Source organism: Lutra lutra, chromosome 17, assembly GCF_902655055.1.
Source record: "Lutra lutra chromosome 17, mLutLut1.2, whole genome shotgun sequence".
Lineage (NCBI taxonomy): Eukaryota > Metazoa > Chordata > Mammalia > Carnivora > Mustelidae > Lutra > Lutra lutra.
The window spans coordinates 40,419,507-40,439,507 of NC_062294.1; positions in this window are offsets into that span (position 1 = coordinate 40,419,507).

Here is a 20,001-nt window from a genome sequence, read left to right on the forward strand (position 1 = left end):
TATTTTGTCATTTTATTTGGGCATAATTTCCTATAGTCTCTTGATAATTATTCTTGATTTCTTTTGAAATCAAGAAAAACAGAGCTGTGCTATTGAGTAGTACCCACATTGGCTGCTCCTAAGGACAGCTCTGTTCTGTTAACCATCTCCATATCTCAGGCCAAATTGGCCTGCCCCACCATCGTGGCTACTCATTAGGATAATTATGTCTACTTGGCTTCTGGTAGTTGAGCATGGCCATCTGGTCTCTATTGTTTTCAGGGATCCTATCATCCCCATTACTATCAATAAGACCTATTCTATAATACCTCTCCTACAGTCGGCCCTGGCCAACACAGATGTGCCACCACTGAACTTCCTACTGATGGTGATCCCCTCCCCACCAACACCTTCCTGAAGGCCTGAGAAAATTGCGTGCCTCCTGGGTGTTCCCATGAAATGTAATCCCACAGAAGGCGTATGCGTTCTTCATGGTCCACATACTCAGCATGCCCACATCTCTGAATTCTTTAATAGTCTCTATCATTACTTCTCTTGAAAATTCTGGCATATCAACCTCACTTTTCCCATCTCCTGGGGCCTTTGTCAAAGCGAGGCATTTCGGCATGCCTAGGAGAGTGTTCCAATGTTGAATAAACTCTCCCTTACCAAACCTACTAATATGGTCTCTTCAGCATCCCCAGAGAATCCAGTCTTGTTGTCTTCTTCCAATCTGTGTTGGTACCTGCTACCTAGGTTCTGGGGCACATGGGCCCTATCCTCCCCCCAGGCACATCCCAACTGTGTTGCCTATACGAGAGATCGCAGGAGTGAGTAATAAAGCTCAGAGCAGGATCCACATCACCTTCATCCCTTGCTCTCTCTGGCACATTGTTGCTGTCCAAAAAGAGAGAGCCCTAACCCACTGATTCTAAGGATTTGGCATTTTTCTGTTGATTTGGCAAGTTTCCATGGTAATGGTATTTATGTAGAAAAATATTGGTCAATTCTCCAATGTTCCACCTTCCATGTAAGTTTGCAAGGTGCTCCTGGATATCTCTGATAGCATAGCTAAACCCATTCAAGGACTTATCAAGCCATCGTTCAGAATACTTTCTTTAAAGCATTATTCTGCTCCTTCCTTAATCTCTACTCAAGCCATATTTACTTTGATGGGGATGCCTTTGTCTCCACTCACCAACAAGTAATTGAAGAAGGGGAAAGAATATCACTGCTCAGTAGTAACACAAAGTTTCCTGGTGAGGACATCAGAAAATGCATGGATTTTTCAGCCTTTAGGAAACAATCCAAGAATCCCCAATCCTCGGTGTGCAAAGTGTCTCAAAAATCAGTTTGTGGGAGTATTGTCATGTGTCATGTGAACAAGAGTCCTAGAAATAAGAATGATAGCATGGTTCCTTCACTCCAAAAACCTTTATTGAGTACCTATTATATGCAATCAATGTGCATTGCAAGGAAGAAGTGCCAGGTGATAAAGTAGGAAAATCATGATGTTAGGTCATAGTCCTGAGTTTTAATCCCTGCAATGACTAGCTGACTGGCGTTTGACAATGTCTGAGCCTTGGTTAATCCATCTGTAAAAGGAAGCTGTTGTGAGGAGTCGTTAGATCAGAAATAAAATGAACTATCTAAGTAGTAAGGCACCTTCTGAAGGCCAAAGCTGGCCACTGAAAGAAAGCCCAGGCTGTGTTTTCAAATAAATACCTAGAAGGGAAAATAAGACGTTGAGCAAATATTCCAATTAAGGAAAATACGAGTAAAAAGTGAGCCAGGACCCCTCCCTCCCCCCCAAAAAAGACGTAGAAGAACTCTACCTTTGCCAGAAACAAAGGGGAGGTCTTCATCGTCAAGGAACGTTGAGGGAGGACCAGCATTGGTGAATTCTAAAAATAGGAAATGGTGGGGGATAGGGCACAGGGCTAGAAAGCTGGACTGGAGTTGGTTCATGGAACCCTCTAGTTTGGATGTTAGACTGTAGGGCAGTCTTCCCCAAACTTCTGTCACTTGTACTCTATCCCACCATCTTTGCCAAATCCATGTGCTCCCTATTCTATTACAAACTTATCAGTTTCCTTCAAGTTTTTACACTTTACTCACTTGTACTCATAAGCAAAAATATCTGTCAATGCACAGATTTACTATGCTAGGTAATTACCTTTATAATCCACATGAAAATTACTTATATCTCTAAAAACTGTTCCTTTGTGTCCCATCTAAAAATCTGTTGTGCGCAACCATAGTATATGGGTCCCACCGGGCAAAGGAAGTCGCTGTGAAGAGCTTTTGGAGGGGAGATGATAATTTGGAATGGCCCTTCCTCTGGTAGAACATCTAAGATGCCAGTTAGGGAGCTATTTCAACTGTCAGGTGTCCTCCCTTCCCTGGGGACAGTGGTGTGGGAGTGGGGAGGAGAAGGTGGAAGCATTGACCAAAATGGCTATGGAATGGATGCTTGGAGCCAGGTGTCCCGTGGGTTGAGTGGGGCCAGGGAGAAGAAGGCACCCAAAAGGACACCAAGGGTTTAAAACTCTGTTGCTAAAACCCAATAAAACTCTGGAAACTCCGTCAGAGTAACTGAAAAGCGGAACCCACATTAACTCTTAACCCGAAATTAACATAAATTCTGGGCCCCTTCTTTGAGAAAACAGAAGGAAATTAATAGGGTAATTTACATATATAGGCTTAAAAATATCTACGGGAAATTGGCTTTTGAGACACCATGTGTTTTCACTCATCAAAGACCCATTTAGGGACATCAACACATCAGGAAACCATTTGTGGGAAGCATTAAGATAGCGCAGATAAATGGGCAAAGAACAGGACAAACAAGTTACAAAAGAGAAAGTCCAACTGGCCAAGAAAATATGAAGAAATCCCAAGAACGATCAAGAAAAACAATGTCAAATACAGCAACACTGTGTTACTATTTTCAACTATCAAATGAGCAACTTTTATGAATGTGTTCATCATTGACCCCTCAGCAGCTATCCCAGCCCACTTTCCCCTCAGGACACATGCAGGACTACACTCTCCAGGTCTGTGTGGGTGGGCCACATGACTAGCCTTGGCCACTGAGCTTTGAGCAGAAGAGACATTTGTCACTTTGGGAGCAGATCCATTCCCTGCCAGTGGGAGACGCCCAGAGCTCTCTTTCCATCTGCAGCAGTGACCAAGCAGCATTCCAGATGGCAATCATTCAATTAGTCGCCCCAGAGTGAGGACACCTGGAGCAGAGCCCAGCCGATACAGGATGGACATGGAGCATGAGCAAGAAGTAAACTTGGGTTGTCACAAACCATTAAGAGCTGGGACTGTTAATAACCCTACCAACGGGCTCAATGATAATATGCAATGACAGCAAGAAAAAGATAAAACAGGAACAGAACACAAATTCCTCTAACTTGTTTCAAAAATGGTTACCCCCCTCCACTTGTGGTAGTATGCCCCAACATGTTTTTAAGTAAAAACATCATATGGAGAAAGTGTTGTAGTCCAAGTATAGACTAATGGCCGAAAGCATGGCCTTTGTCAAACTGACATCAGTTTTAATTCTGGCATGGGACCTTGTCTGCTGTGTAATCTTGGTGGTTGATTTAACTGCCTAAACCTTAGTTTCTCAATCTGTAAGATGATAGAGTTAATATTGCCTTACATAATGGAGTTGCCTGGAGAATAAACTAGATACTGAATGTACAAATCTTTTTTTTTTAATTTATTTATTTGACAGAGATCACAAGGAGGCAGAGAGGCAGGCAGAGAGAGAGGAGGAAGCAGGCTCCCCACTGAGCAGAGAGCCGGATGTGGGGCTCGATCCCAGGACCCTGGGATCATGACCTGAGCCGAAGGCAGAGGCTTTAACCCACTGAGCCACCCAGGCGCCCCTGAACATACAAATCTTAACAAGAAGCTAAGTATATAGTAACACACACACACACACACACACACACACACACACAATATCACTGTTTGTTACGGTGGGAAATTGGATACAAGCCATGAGCAACAAACAGGGAACAGCAAAGGATAGTAAACCCACAAAATGGATATTATACAATCATGAGAAAATGTTTATGTGATGATATTAATTCTAAAGGAATAGGACAAAATCGATTACACAATATAATCACAATTATGGGGGGGTGAATAAAAAAATCAAGAAAGGAAATATATCAGGATCATAAGGAGTTGCGTTTAGAAAGTGATATTAATGGTGACTTTTTTTTCGATTTTTTTCGACTTCCAAATTTCCTAGAATGAGGCATATGTGTGGACCCCGAAAGGAGAATTCTGTAGTCTTGAATCCCAGAACCCCCACTCGTTAGCTGTGTGACACTACACAAGTTACATAACATCTCTGGGCAGGGTTCCTCACCTGAATAATGATAATCATATGCCCTTCCCAGGTGTGGTTCTGATTAATAAATTAGAAGATTCTTGTAAAATTATAATGTCTGGAACACTAATAGTCAATACATGTTATCTATTTATATAGTTATCATCATTGTATATCCCTTTTATAACATGAGAAACAGTATTTTAAATGTAAGCCAAAGCCATTCAGAGCAGAAGGTTGCCTGTGGCCCCTTCATTTGGGAAGTTCATGGTCCAGGGCAGACACCAGGCAAAGGGCCAGTAGGTCAGGGCCCCAGCACACAGCACAGGCGGTCACACAGGGTTAAGAGAAAAGAGATGGCCCAAATGCCATCCCAAGAAAGGAGTTTGGTTTAGAGCTGCCACCTCCCCAAGGTCAAGGCCAGCATGTCAGGGAGCGTGCAGAGCCTTCTCTCTGACAGCTGCCCCTGCAGCAGCTGGCTTGCCCCCATGATGGATGGGAATCACAGCCGTTTTCAAGAGACCAACAGAAGGCAGGCTGTGTCCTGATAAGCTATAACAACAGTAGTAAAGTTCTAAGGAGACCAGAGGGTCCCCACAACCACACACTTCCCTCGGCCGTGGCTGTAGTAATTATGATGGTGACAGCTGGGCAGCCCAGGGACATGACCGGAATAGGCTAAGGCATGGGCATATGGTGCTGCTGGTGGGCATGGCCAGCCTGCCCCTCCCTCCCCGGCAAACACAGCCCGCATCCTCATGCCTGACTGTCAGGAAACCATGCAAGAGATGCATGGGTGCAGGCACGGGGGCGGGATGAGCTGGGACCTCACCCAGGTGCCCTGGTGCCCAAGGCCACACACAGGGCAGGAGCTCTGCAACTGTCACTCAGTCTGAAACAGCAGCCATATGTTCCAGAACTCACTCCTGCCTTTCCACACTGGGCCCATGGTAATGGAACGTGCCCGCTTTTCAGTCCGTGTTAACCACTGGCCTCTCCTCTCCTGGGATGGCCCCTTGCAAGCACATCTATTCAAGGCCCTTTCGTAAGTCTGTCTCCCCTATTCAGTTTCTGGCAAAGAGAAGGTGCATCCTTCTCATTTTAATTCCATCACTCAGTTATAGGGAAATCATTCCTATATCGGCCATGAACCACTAGGTACTGGCCCAGGATAGACCCCGCATCCCAGGACTGAGTCAATTAAGAGAAAAAGACAACTAAATGAGAAATTACAGAGAGAAACCCTTGGAGCTCAGTCCACATGTAAAGTGCTGTAACACTGCGAGGAGACCGATGAAGTCTTAAGAAATCAAGGAAGGCTTCCTGGAGGAAGTATGCATAGGTATTAGAGAAGTGAAAACTTAATTGACTGTGAGTCGGTGAGCTGTGGAAGAGACGAATGTTCATGAATTACAAGTGGCTTTGCAGACTTTCGTCTGAGAAGCTACAGGAAGTCCCTGATGGCTTTATGCTAGAGAATGGAGCAAGGACAGGAGCCAGGAAGCAGGTGGTATGTCCATTCTTAGTACAGAGCCTGGCATAAGGCTGCTCTCTGTAGAACTAAACTAAAGGAGGTGGAAGCACAGTGGGCAGGTGCCCAGGTGGCACCTTCCAGGGTTTTCCTCCCCCTATCAACCCAAAACACACACGGGTCAACCTCACAGGCACCTATCTTGGGTACCATGTCTCTGGACAGCCTTCAAAGAGAATCCATTTCCTTCACATCTCTCCACAGAACTTCCTTGCCCTCTGAGACAGAAACACCCCAGTGCAGAAAGGGATTTGTTGGGCTCCACACCTTCCATCCAGGAGCGGATCATCAAGATGACAGGAAGGGTTGGTCTGCCCTCCACAGAGGGTTGCACAAACTTTAGATCTCAGAGAAGTCTCCTCCAGATGTGGGAGCTGGACCAGATGCCCGACACAGAGCCTTCTAGCTTTAATCTTTGCCTTTCTTAATTTCCGATCTATGGGCTAAGCATTTAGGGTGCTGCCACTCAAGCCCTGTAGTGATACAGCTAATGCCCTGCTTTTATGGACACAATGCCAATAAAGAGGAATGCACTGGGCTCCTCTGCCCCCCCCAGCTCATCCTGCATCCAAGACCAACTATGGCTCCTGACCCCCTTCAGCGCCTGGCAGCCGCATGACCATTCTGCCCTGTGAGCCCCTTCCCATCACCTTGTTAATAAAGGACTACAGGATAATGGACATGTGGGGGGAATGTACTATGGTGAGCACTGAGAATTGTGTAAGACTGATGATTCACAGAACTGTACCCCTGAAACAAAGAATGCATTATATGTTAATTAAAAAATAAAATAAAATTGCTATTAAGTTTATCCCCTGATCCATAAATGAATGAATGAATGAATGAATGAATGAATGGCGGACTACAGGAGGGTGAGTTTACAGAGCCAATCCTAAATACTGGTCCCAAATCTCTGCTCTCAGATTCCTAGGAGTATTCTTCTAAAAACGGGAAAAGCCCTATCTACCAGTGAGATTTTTATTTTTCCACTTACAAATTCCTACCTGCTCATTTTGAGTTTTGCAAAACACGCACACAGCACAGGAGAAAATCAAAAATCATCATGGTCCCTGCACCGGACATAAACACTGATAATCTTTAAATCCATGTGCACGTTTCTTCTGGGTCCCCACACATGCGATGTAACTGTAACGTCCATCCTCACCTAATGTACTGGGTCTGAGTTCATGTCCGCAAACTGTCTCCTCCCACACTGTGAACCACCGTATCATTTCCTGTCACCTACATGTACCTCTGCTTCAACTGGCCTTCTGTTGTACCCACTTTTATGGAGACTATTAGAATAAATACTGCTGTGGACCTCCTGGAAATAAATCCTTGAGGAGGTTTTCATTAGATGTCATTAGAATAAATATATGAATGAGAATCTTCTATCCAAGGCAATGTTTTCAACACTTCGGTTAGGCATTGCAAAGTCACACTTTAGAAATGTATTATTTTATTCTTCTATCAAAAAAAAAAACGCCTATGCCACTATTCCATATGCTGGTAATATAATCTTTTGAAGGAAACATCTTCATTATTATCTCCATGACAATCATCATCATCATCAGGTTACAAAGATCTGATACTTATCTAGAACTTTCTACATTTCTGGCACTGAGCTAAATGCATTACATATGTTATTCCTTTTAATGGTAATTCCTTAATATCCAGTGAGGTTGAATTTTTTTTCTTACATTTATTTGCCGCTTCGTTGTAAAACTTTCTGCTCATTTTCTTTGCCCATTTTCTCCTGTATGTTTTTCATTTAATTACTGATTTGCGAACACTTGTATTAAGAGATATTTACCCCCAGTTTGGGGGGTCTAACCTTTAGCTTTGTTCATGATCACTTTGACACAGAGAATTTTGTCTACCACTCTCCTATTTTATGGATTATTCCTTTACCTGTACTCTTAGAAAGTACTTGCACACATGACATCAGATAAATATTCATGTATTTTTTTAATCTTTCTATGGCTTCAAATTTCATATTTAAATATTTTATCAACCTGAAATTTGTTAGTGTATGTTCAGCTGTAAAGGTCTCTCTTTTTTTCCTCACATGGTCAGCAAATTGACTCAATTTGACTTACTGAATTCTTCATCTTTTCCCCACTGATTTGAAATGCCACATTTGCCTTACATGAAATTCATATTTACATGGGCCTGCTTCTGCTCTCTTTGTACTGTTTCATTGATTAATCTGTCTATTCCTGCAATTAAACCAGACTGGATATCCACAAAGCTACAAGCACGTCTTTCCGCATTGCTCGCTGGGTAGTGTAAGTCCTTGTCATCTTTCCAGTTTTGCAAATGCTCTTGGCAATTCTAAAGTTCCAGATAAATTTCCCAATAACTTTATGAAGCACTATGCCCTCCAAAGTCCCACTGTTTTGTTTTGTTTTGTTTTTTAATTTCGATCCCGTTCAACTTCCAGGTACTATCAAGAGAATTGATAACTTTATATTTCTTTTTAATTTTAATTCAATACCATACATCTTATTCTGTTTACAGTCCTCATTCTTCCTCTACCATCTCAGATATCTTACAGTTTTGTTGCTATTGAGAAAGGTATTTTTTAAGATCATCCTATCACTGGCGTGTAGAAAGACGAGAACTTTTTGTCCATGTGTTTCTTTTAACCAAACTCTGTTACTGAACTCACTTAATAGCATAGTAATTATTCAGTGTACTCATTTGGATTCAGTCTCATGTAAATGACAACAGTCTCATCCACTTTGAAATTGTCACCTCTTCTAATTTTCATTCATGCTCTATTCCATTGGCCAGAATTTAAAGAACTGTGTTAAATGTGGTATGGATTATGAGAATCCTTTCTTACTTAAATAGAATGCCTCTAGTTTTTCATTCTAAGGTGTGATTCAGCTGCTGTTTTGGAAATGAAAACATCTTATTTTTTTTAAATTTTATAAAAGATATATTTATTTCTTTGAGAGAGAGAGAGAGCATGGAGGTGGGGAGAAGAAGACTCCCTGCTGAGAACAGAACCTGATCTCACAACCCTGAGATCATGATGTAAGCTGAAATCAAGAGCCAGACGCTTAACTGACTGAGCCACCCACTTGTCCCAAACATCTTTCATAATTAAAGAAAGTGTAATTTCTATTACACTGACAAATATTAGGTTTTGAATTTTGTGTCTTGAAAATGGATGCTGAATATTATTATATATATTATATTACATATATTGTATATAATATATATTATATTATTATATTATTATATTATTATAAACCATTTCAATAGGACATGGGTGTAAATTTTCTCTCTTCTGTATTAATATTTTTAAATATATTAATTATCCTGAAACCCTCAATGGAAAAAAGAAACTTAGAGAATGTTATTTTTTATTCTTCTGACAGATTATGTATCATATTTTATTTATACTTTCATATTATGTTCAAAAATGAGTTGCCCTTTTATGAACTACTTTTGTCTGGATATGGCATTAGAATCATCATAGCTTCATAAAATGAATTAGGTCGTGTATTTAAGGGTTACTATGCTCTAAAACCGTATAAATTTTTTTAAAAATACACTTCTGATAAAAACGTCTTATGTTTGCTCTTCCTTTGGAAGTAAACTTTCAATAAGTCTTAAACATTTCCTTCTTACTTATTTGTGCAAGATTTCCATAGTCTGGTCATTTTGGGGTTTTTTTGTTGTTGTTTTTCTCTTAAAAAAAGCAATTTATGTGGTTCCTGGGTGACTCGGTTGAGCATCCAACTCTTGATTTCGGCTCAGGTCATGATTTCTTTGTATTAGAGTTGTCTTATTCTCATCAGTGAAAAACTTTACATAGTAATTTTATTAATGCTCTATTCTGTATGTGAAAACTTTTTTGTTCATGGTTTGTCATTTGTTTTAATTTTAAGTGCAATTTACCATAACCTTTGTAAAAATTAGGTAGTCAAACCTATCAGTCTTATCCATAGAAAACACTAAGTATTTCCCCTCCCCCGCAAGCTTTGGCTCAGTATAGTTTTCATTAAATTATTTTAACCACAGAAACCCTAAGGATCCAAAGGCTTCTTGAAAATTCTGTTCATTAATACATGTTGACATTAGCAGTATACAACATAAGGTTTCTCTTTAAAAGCATCATCAGAATTTCCCTAGTTATTTATTTAGAATTTTTAAATCAACTTTGCAATTTCTACAATAGGTATTATTAAGCATGTGTCACCAAATTTTGCCTTAAAATAATATATAACAGTGCTTATGAGAATTACATCTGTATCTATCAATACCTGACATTCTATTCTACAATCTATATGTTCTTCTGAGGACAGACTTCTTAAAAAATATGTTCATGCCTCCTAAAACTTGCATATAATTTCGAAGAGCACTGTGTTGTTCATTCAAGGCTTAGATCCTGGATTCATTTAGTGCAATATTTGAGAAATACGGAATTGCTAGCTGGGTTGGGGGATGAGTGGAATAGATAAAGGGGATTAAGAGTACACTTACCATAATGAGCACTGTTTTTTTAAAGAACTGCAAATTCTTTAAAACTGTATTTCGCCATATTTTAAGTCTCAAATAACAAAAATTTAAACTATACAGTGCTTCTACATGCGATTAACTCTCACTGGTTACAAGAAGTCTTATGCACAACACTTAATCAGCTAAACCTACACTCAACACTGCAAGTAAACAGATAAACTTAGTGACTGGGACCTGTATTACTAGAGGGCAAAGGTTGAACTAGTAAGTTAATGCGATAATGAGGTTATCATTTGGTCATGGAATTGTAGAGTGATTATATTGTAACCAGAAACTAATATAACACTGTATGTTAATTGTACTTCAAAAAGAAATAGAAATGAACAATTCCACTTAAAATGAAATGTGAATAAATAAAATGTGTTCACGTGTATTAACATTTTTCGGTCTCCTGAAATGACATGAAGTATGTTACACATGTACAATTGATACACCAAGATTTTTATATACTCAGCTCATTTATAAACTGGGGCCTCATATTTAATCTCATTGGTCTCACTTTGAATTTATGGAAAGTGTGCCACACCCCTGTGATATCTGTCAATAATATAATTTCTAAAATATGTCACTGTGAGACCTTTATATCCCTTCGCTCCCACCCGTTAGTCGTTGGTCCAAGTTTTGGGTTATTCTTCACTTTTATTTTTCCAGATAAACTTTAATATTATGGTATCTATTTCAAAAAGAAGTAAAGAGGGGTGAGACAGGGAAAGGAAGAGATCCCATCAGGGTTTTGATCAGCGTTGTGTTCATGTTGAAAATAATTTGGGGAAACAGCCTTCCCTGCCTCCTTTACCTAGCATGGTGTCCCCATCATTCGTGTTTTTACCACCGTTGGGTTTCCTTTGTCACACCTTTCAACATCTGACATTCTATTATACACTGTTTATATACTGTTATACACTGTCTATTACATACTGTTTTGTATGTTACCTCTGTTGGTATGTTAAAAACATCTGTTTGCATGTTACTGTCTATCCCCCCAGCTGGGACATATGCTCCGTGAAGGCAGGGACTCTGTCCTGCTCATTACTGCATCTTTAGGGCCGGGCAGAAGGTATGAACTTAACAAATATTCCTTTAAGCAAGTGCTTGACAGGTGATACGATTATGTACTTGGAAACACTCAACTCAAAGAGAATCAACTCAAAAACTATAAAGCAAAGCGCTCATGATGTCAGCATAATCTTACCATCTCCAAGGAGTGATGCATACTTCTTCCTTATCGACTTTTATTCTAATGTCATTTCCCTAATTACACAGCTTAATAATTCCAGAATTACACGAAATAATAGCAGTGGTGGCACACACGTTCCTTATATAACTTGATTTTAAAGAATTTTGTAGTATTTCAGCTGGTGCTGCATATAAGATAGAGACATTCGGGGGTGCCTGGGTGGCTCAGTGGGTTAAGCCTCTGCCTTCAGCTCAGGTCATGATCTCAGGGTCCTGGGATCAAACCCCATGTCGGGCTCTCTGCTCTGCAGGGAGCCTGCTTCCTTCTCTCTCTCTCTGCCTGCCTCTCTGCCTACTTGTGATCTCTGTCAAATAAATAAATAAAATAATTTTTTAAAAAAAGATAGAGACATTTGCTAATCATGTTAAGGAAGGATGCTCCTTTGTCCAGGTGACTGAGAAAATTCAGGAGGAGCATTTTAAATTCTGGTAAACGTTAAATAGTAGCAGTGATAGAAGGCGGCCTTGAACTCTCGCTCATTTTATTGTAAATGTTTTCGTTGTTTTGCCATTAAGTCCAATGCCAGTTATGGATTTTGATGCACATATTTATTTTACCAAGACTATTTTTGATTTCATAGATATTCCCTAAAGGGTGAAAAAAATTAAAAAAAGGAAAGTCTGGCCCTACAACTCTGTGAGGGTGGCTCTTTAACAAAGTTTTCCATTTGTATTGTCTATTAGCTTTTGATTTTGTATCAAGATTAATCTTCATATTTCCATATAAAATTATCGATTTCATCCAGGTGATCAAAACTTTTGTATCAGGATTTTACAAAGTGGTCTATTCCATCTTTCATTCTCTGCATTTCTTCTGCTTTCTCCTTGTTAATGACTGTGCTTTAGCCTTTTTTTTTTCTTACTGGGTTTTCTAGAAGTTTACCTATTTATATCCAGCTCCTTGTTTTATTTTATGGCTCAATTGTTCTTCCATTTCCCAATTTATCAAATTTCAGCTTTTATTATTATTAATGTGACTTTCTAGTTTGCTTGGGTTTAACATGCTGCTTTTTAATCAAGGTTTTGAGTTGAATCCTTAATTTATTTTCATTTTTTTAACTTAAAAGGTAAAAAATAGGAATTTTCCTCTCAGTACAATGCTGAGATGAAGATATTTTATAATTCTAGTTTTGAGTCTATCTTCAGCCCCGGGGTGTGGTTCACTGATGACACTTATTATTGTCTTAATTTCGAAATGGTTGGTTAGGTAAAGAGGGCATTTTTCTATTGCCATCAGATACTATTATTTGATGGTCAAAGAATGTAATTTGTAGCATATCTACTTTTTTAATCTACTGACATTTTGATGGCTTAATTGCATTCTAAGAGAAGACAGTGGACTCCCCTTAGAGGTCAAGGCAGTGGTGTGGCTCTCAAAGCAGAGACCTAATGCTGCTTTGGTTTGCTTGGTGGGTCAAGGGCTGAGGGCTTTGCATTAGGACGCCTCATTACAACTGTGCCTTCGTTCATTTCTCTTAATTCCTTTGTACAATTTAGTGCTTTGTGATTTTGTGCATACCATCCATGAAAGTGACTCCTGGTGAGGGGGGGCTTTGATGTCATCATTTTTGTTGAAATATAATTCACCCATACCAGCTTGTTAGTTTTAAGTATACCTCATTTCTTTTAAATTATGATTTTCATCATTTGGGGATTCCTTGCACCCTTCGTTAAGCTTTTTTCTTATGACTTTATTGTTTTAGAGCAGGTTTGAGTTCCCGGACAAATTGAGCAAAGGTACAGAGATTGACTGTGTACTCCCTGCCCCCACGAGGGGCCAGCATCCATCACTAGAGACTGTACTACTGACAAACCTACATTGACATGTCATTACCACCTACGCTTACAGTTTGCACCTCTGTTCACTCTTGGCTTTATGCCTTCTCTGGGTTTGGGCAAATGTGTCATGACGTGTATCTCTCATTATGGTATCATATGGACTATTTTCACCACAATAAAAGCCCACAGTGTTCTCCAATGATCCTTTACTGTCTCAATAACTTTGGCTTTTCTAGAATGTCATATAGTTGGAATAATACAGCAGGTAGCTTTTTCACATTGTCTTCTTTCATCTAGTAATGGGCATTTAAGCTTTTCCTAAGTCTTCCCAGGGCTTGATAGCTCAGTTCTTTTTTTTTTTTTTTTTTTAAATGTATTTTCAAGGGAGAGGAAGGAGAGAGAGTAGGGGGAGGGACACAGGGAGAGAATCTTCAAGCCAACTACCACCTGAGCTTGGAGCCTGCTATGGGGCTCGATCTCACAACCCTGACATCATGACCTGAGCCAAAACCAAGAGTTGGATGCAATGTTTAACTGACTGAACCACCCAGGCACCTTAACAGCTCCTTTCTTTTCAGCACTGAATAATTTTCCATGGTCTAGATTAGATGTCCATTACTAACTGAAGGGTATCTAGGTTGCTTCCAAGTTTTGGCAAGAATGAATAAAGCAAAAAATAAAAATAAAAAAAAGAATAAAGTATCTATAAACATCAGTTTGCAGATTTTGGTGTGGACATAAGTTTTCAACTCCTTTGAGTAAATACCAAGGAGAGCAATTGCTGGATTAAGTGGCAGGAGGAAGTTTAGATTTTTTTTTTTAATATTTAATTTATTTGACAGAGAGAAATCACAACTAGGCAGAGAGGCAGGCAGAGAGAGAGGAGGAAGCAGGCTCCCTGTGGAGCAGAGAGCCCGACGTGGGGCTTGATCCCAGGACCCTGGGATCACGATCTGAGCCGAAGGCAGAGGCTTTAACCCACTGAGCCACCCAGGCACCCTGGAGGAAGTTTAGATTTTTAAGAAACCACCAGATGTTCTCCAAAGTGGCTGTACCATTTTTTTTTTATTCCTACCAGCCTTTATTATTGTCAGAGTTCCAGATTTGGGTCACTCTAATAGGTGTGCCCCATTTATCTTTCAAATCCTTATGTAAAACCCTATGTATAGTGCTATCTGTGCCAGGCATCTTAAATATTAAGTCATTTAATCCCTGCAAAAACCAATGACACAGGTATTATCCCCATTATACAAATTAGGAACTGAGGGACAGAGAGATTGATCAACCTGTCCCAGGCCACACAGGAAGTAAATCCAGAAACACTCTTCAACCCAGGTTCCAGAGTTTCTATTCCACATTCAATTCCTTTTTTTTTTGAGATAAAATTTATAGAACATAAAATTTGCCACTTTAAATCATAGAATGTGTGAGTCTTAGTATCTTCACACTGTGGGGCAACCATCACCCCTCCAATTCTAGAACATTCCCACTGCCTTAAACAGAAACTGCACACCTGGCAGCCATCGGTCTTAACCCCCACCTCCAAACCCTCTTCCTTGTGGATTTCCCCTTTCTGGACGTTATATATAAATGGAATCCTCCAATATGTGTCCAGTTTCTTTCACTTAGCCTAATGTTTTTAAGATTCATGCATGTTGTAGCATGTTATCTGCACGTCCTTCCTTGCTGACTGAATAATAGCCCATTGTAGGGATATACCATATTTTATTTATCTGCTTATCAGTTGATGGGCATTTGGGTTGTTTACCCTGCAATGCTATTATGTTGTGTATGTGAACATTTGTGTACGTATTTTTAGGTGAACATATGTTTTCCATTCTCTTGGATATATACTTTGGAGTAAAATCGCTGGGTCATATGGTAGAATCACCATATTGTGGAGAATCACCAAACTGTGTTCCACGGCGGCTGCAATATTTTACATACCCACTAGCAATATATAAGAAAGAATCTGTGTTGTTAAAGGCAGTGCTTTGTTACCAATCAGCATTCTTACCCTCCTTGCCATATTTTTAATTATACCCCTATTGGGGTTTTTTATTAGTTATCTTTAGACACTTAAATAATATAAAACTTCTACTTCTGTTTCACCAATGTGTGAAGGTGTCTCTTGAGTCCCTACCTCATAAAGTCAAGATGCCATGGCCTAACCTTCCTCTCTGTATCTTCCTTCCCAAACCCCTCCACCCTAACACACACCTCCACCGCCCAACTTTGGTCAACTATTCTGTAACTTAACGTTGTCATCCTGCAATCAGTCAAGTCTTCCACACTTTGTCCTTAGGTTGACTCCAAAACCTAAACATTGTTAATCAGGATCATTCCTGTAGAATTCTCCAGGGCTGCCCACACCATATGCTAGGATTCTATTTCCTTTTCAGAACATCAGTGTCATGACTCCTGGACCACTCAGAGAAGAACGTGCTTGGCATTAAGTTCAGGTGGAGTCTCATTTATTTGCATCGCTTCTTTAAAATAATGCAGCAATTTAGTTCATATTGTATACATGACAATCATGCAAAGTTTTGTTTTTGTTGTTTTATCTAAGTCTGATTTTTTTTTTCCTCCTGGAGTTTATAATTGTGGGGTTATTTTTTTCTCTTAAGGCTCCTTTTACTTTTATTAAATCTTTTTTTTTTTTTTTAACTCTTGATCACACTTTCTACTCTCATACTCTAACATTTCTCTCCCAGATCCCTCTACTCTGTCTCTTTAAAAAATCACTTGCTGATTCGGACTACTTTACAGCTCTCACCTTGGGACTTCAGATCTGTGCCTTCCTACTGAGCGTCAATGTTCCCTGGACCTTTGTTTTCCTCTTCTTGGTTTAGTCCCTCACATTCCTGAAGAACATATCCAAATATTTTCTACAAAAGGGAAGGGGGCAGTTCCTAACCATTATAAGAAAAGAATACTAAGGCCAATTTTCTTCATGAAGACAGACTCAAAAATGATAAATGCTTTAGCAAATAGAATCCAGCAATATACAAAAAATGTATATATAACATATCATGACAAAGTGGGATTCATCCCAGAAATGCAAAATTTAACCAATTTTGGAAAAAGCAATCAATGTAATTCACAACAAACTGAAAAAGAAAAATCATGTGAAGGCCTTAATACGTGCAAAAAATGACAAATCCCAACACCTGTTCATGCTAAAAACAAAAATAACAACAACAACAAAAATATCTTAGCAAATGAGGACAGAAATTTCCTCAACCTCTCAGGAACAAACATTTTTTGTTAAGATAAAGAGAAGGAAAAGGCAGATGTGCTGAATATCATCACATTTATTCAGCATTGGTTTCAACCAGTGAGCTATAACAAGAAAAGGGGGAGAGAGGGAGTCATACATGTTGGAAGGAACATATAACTGTGTCTATTTGAAGATGATATGATCATCTATGTAGGAAACTTTAAGTAATCTACAAAGAAGGAACCAGAGCTAATATGGAAGTCTAACGAAGCTGCAACATGGAAGTTCAGTACATAAAATCAATTGGATTTCCATGGTCTTGTTATAAACAATTCAAAATTAAAATGGAAAGGCTATCAAATACAATAGCATCCAAAATGTATGGTGGGATAAATTTAATGTAATATGTGCAAGACCTACAGGCTAAAAACTACAGAATATTGCTATGAAGGTAAAGAAAATCTAAATACATAGGGAATCTGTGTCCATAACATTCCATGTTAATATAACAGTGTTGTCAATTCTCGCTAAATCAATCAATAGGTTCAATGCAATGGTTATCAAAATCCCAACAGAGTTTTCGTAGAAATTGATATGTCTTTAATGTTTATATATGGAAATATGTATTGATTTATATGGAAATTGGAATGGCTAGATTAATTAACACAATTTGGAAAAGGAGAACAAAGTTGGACAATTTACATTACCCGATTTCAAAACTTACTCTAAATTTGCAGCAGCCAAGACAGTGGGTATTGGTGAAAAGATGAACTTATTGCCCAATAGAATGGAATAGAGTTCAGAAATACACCCCCCAAAACATGATCAACTGATTTCTGACAAAAGTACCAAGACAATCCAATGTAGAAAAGATAGTCCTTTCAATAATGTGCTGCAAAAATTGAGTACCTATATGCAAAGAAAAAGAAAAAGGAAAAAAAGAAGAATCTTGACCTCACATCAGACCTAAACATTAACTCAAAATTAATTAAAGACCCATATGTAACTAATTCTTATGCTTCTGGAAGAAAGCCCATTTTGAAAGAGAGTCAGAATGACCCTCAGTTAGGCAAAAATTCCTTAGTTAAGACACAAAAAAGACCTAGAAAAGATAGAAAAAATAAATTGGATTTCATTCTAATTAAAAACTTTTGTGCTTTAAAGTCCCCATTGTGAACATGAAAAGACCAAGCACAGACTGGGAGAAAATTGCGAAACAGCATCTGAGAAAGAACTTGTATCCAGAATACATAAAGAACCCATACGCTGCAATAAAAAATAAAAATGCACACAAGATTTGAATAACTATTTCACAAAAGAAGATATACAGATGGCAAATAAGCACGTGAAAAGATGCTCAATGTCATTAGTCATTAGGGAAACGCAATTAAAACCACAGTGAGGTACTATTACGCATCTATTAGAATGGCTTAGAATTGTACTGCCAAGAATGAGAAGCAGCTGAAAGCCCCACATATTGCTGATGGGGGTACCAAATGGCACACCCCTTTGGAAACTAGTCTGGCAGTATCTTGTAAAGTTAAACATACACTCACTGTCTGATGCAGCAGTACTACTCCTAGGTATCTACAGAAGAGAAATGAAGACATTCATTCACAAAGACTAGAACACAAATGTTGGAGAAGCTGTATTCTTCTTTTTTTTTTTTTTTTGCTCTTCTTTTTTTTTTTTAATTTTATTTTTTATAAACATATATTTTTATCCCCAGGGGTACAGGTCTGCGAATCGCCAGGTTTACACACTTCACAGCACTCACCATAGCACATACCCTCCCCAATATCCATAACCCCACCCCCCCTCTCCCAACCCCCCTCCCCCCATCAACCCTCAGTTTGTTTTGTGAGATTAAGAGTCACTTATGGTTTGTCTCCCTCCCAATCCCATCTTGTTTCATTTATTCTTCTCCTACCCCCTTAACCCCCCATGTTGCATCTCCTCTCCCTCATATCAGGGAGATCATATGATAGTTGTCTTTCTCCGATTGACTTATTTCACTAAGCATGAGAAGCTGTATTCTTAATATCCAAACCCTGGAAGCAATCCCCGCATCCCTGTTCTAGTGAGTAGATAAACACAATAAGCTCTTTTCGGACAGTGAAACACTACACAGAAATGAAAAGGAATGACTTGCTTATACACTAAACAATATGGATGAATCTCAAAAGTATTGTATGTCGGGAAAGAAGCCACAAAAGACTACACGTTGTGTGATTCCATATCCATGAAATTCTAGAAAAGAAAAAGAGTGGAGGGAACTGTATTGACTGGAAAGGGGCAGGACAGAGCTTTCTGGAATGACAGAAAGGCTCAGCGCCATGATTATGCATGTATCAAACTCATTGAATTATAAGATTAAATATGGAAATTTGGATTTTATGGAAATTTTACTTCAATAATGCTAATTTTCTAAAATCGTGCCCAGCAGATAAGCTTTCTTAAGCCCTGAAACCAACTTCCACTTTCAAAGGATGGTTCAACTGAGTATGGGTTTCCAGGTCATACCGGTTTTTCTAATCTGAATGTTGAAAGCATTACCTTCTAGAATCCGGTGCTGCTTATGAAAAAGCAAATAACAGTTTGATTCTCTTTCCTATAGGGTGACTTTTTTCCTTTTTAATTTTTTATGATAATTATATTAACATACCATTACTAAAGGCATATGGTGTTCCAAGTCCTGTTCTATGTACAACGTTCCCAGTGCCTTGGAACTTCTTGGTGATAAATCCAGTTGTGGTGTCTTTTTCATTACTATTATAAAAACTCAGAGAACTGTTTCAATATACAGACTCCTATCCTTTGGGGGAAGTTTCTTCTGTTGTTTCCTAGCCATGTTTTCTCTCTCCATATCCTCTGTTCTCTGCTATTAGTTCTCCCAATAATAGGGACTAGACCTTTTGGGGATTGATCCTGCATTTCTCTTATCTCTTATCTTCTAATTTCTCCTCATTCTAGACTTTTTATTGCTTCTTTTATCTTGGCAATCACATTTTTAATCTCTGAGACATTTCTTGTTTTCTGAGTGATCCTTTTCCCTCAACTACGGCTCTTGTTCTTCAAATGTAACATCTCAGATGTCACAGAAGATACTTTTAGGATATATTTTTGTCTTGCTTTTTATCTTGGTTTTTCTCTTCTCTGCTACACACAGACACACACACACACACACACACACACACACACACACGTACTCACTTTCATGCGCACGCACACCCTCTACCTGGTGACCCCAGGCTGTCTATTTGTATATAAGAAGAACAGTATAATTCCCTCACAACTTCTCCCTTGCCTCACTGCTGTGTTCCAACTAGAATTCTTTCAGAGGCAGAAAATGGCAGAGAACTTTGAGTG